The sequence below is a fragment of the Pteropus vampyrus genome, unplaced genomic scaffold (assembly GCF_000151845.1).
Source record: "Pteropus vampyrus isolate Shadow unplaced genomic scaffold, Pvam_2.0 Scaffold63, whole genome shotgun sequence".
Taxonomy (NCBI): domain Eukaryota; kingdom Metazoa; phylum Chordata; class Mammalia; order Chiroptera; family Pteropodidae; genus Pteropus; species Pteropus vampyrus.
Window position 1 is genome coordinate 4,851,267 of NW_011888844.1, and position 1,619 is coordinate 4,852,885.

Sequence of the window (1,619 nt, forward strand, 5' to 3'; positions counted from 1 at the left end):
GAGTGATAAGACTTTGGTATCATTATCTAATGAAAAATATAGGTCTGAGAGTTAACAGATCCAAGTTATAGTTAAACTATGGTTAAAAATCTTAAATCACTTGATTTTTATTTGCCTTTCTGTTTCATATATATGTCAAAACTGTGGTTGGGAAGTGGAAACAACCATAATCTTACCTATCTCATGAGACCGTTGAGAAGAAAAATAAGGTGGTTTAACAGATGGTACACCACTTCAGAAGTCAGATATATAATAATATAAAATTAAGGGGCTATTGTTATTATCACTGGAGTCTTTATCCCTTCCAAAGTCTCATCAAGCTCTTTATGGGGACAGTGTTATAGGCATATATGCCTGTTACTTTTTGAATAAAAATGTGGTACACTCAGATATAGCAATCTTTTTCTTAGGTGTGGTTGTCTAACAGAGTGGATTTCAACCAGGCATTATTTTTACTCTCTTGACCCAGAGGATATATGGAAATATCTAGAGACATTTTGGGTCATCACAACTAGGTTGAGGTGTGCTACTGGGAGGTAATAGATAGAGGTGAAGGATACTGCTAAACATTCTACAATGAACAGGACAGTTTCTTACAACAAATAACTAACTATATGATTCAAAATGTCTTTAGGGTTGAGGATAAGAAACTCTGGTCTAAACTCTGAAAAAAAAATCACAATTTTATTTCTAGTCCTTGTAAATCAATGCCTCCTCATACATTTCCCAATTCAATCTCATAAATCTAAGCATTGTAAACTACACACTTAATATTTTAAGAGGAAATCACCTAGATACTCAAAGCCTATCACTTAGAGAAGTAATTTTGTCTGTTGAAAATTTTGGACAGTGGTTGATGCCTTTAATTAAGTCTATATTCATTTATTCACACATTTATATATTCAGGTAGTCATCAAAAAATAATTGTGAGGGGCGAGTCATGTCCAGTGTCACGTCTGCAGCCAGAGGCTGCCACCTCAACACCACAACAGAGTCTTCTGACGCCACAGTTTGAAGAGGCACCTCTGGAGCCCACAAACGCCTGGTGCTGTGCCAGCCTCTCAGACTACCTCGGCCTTTCTCGGTGATGACCATTCCATACGCCCGGGTCCGACACCAGGAGGGGGCCCATGACTCCAGCGATGACCAACTTGACTTGAGGAGGCAAACCTAGAAAAATTAGGTAGATGAACTGCATAATCTTTTAAAGTATCCTTTATGCACATCACTGATTTCCAAGATGTAAAACTATGTATTTTTGAGTGAAACAAAACATGGCTGAGTGAGAGAAGTCTCCAGACCTTTCCCCTTGAAACAACAATAAGCTGAACATCTAAAACTCAACAAAAAAACACCCAAACTGCACACCAACACATCTGAGTGTAGGATCTGCGCATAAGAACTACAACAGGTCAGAAATCTGGGTGTCGGGAGGGAGACTGAGAAAATAAAAAAGCTGCCTCTCATAGCCACCGGATCTCCCTGGAAGAGCATGTGGAGGAGAGAAGATGTAGTGAGTTCCTTGAACAGCCCTGCCTGAAAGAGTTTGTGAGTTCCAATCAGCCAGTGGCAGGGTCTAGTCATTAGGGCAGAAAGCAGAAAAGCAGACAAAAGGAGGC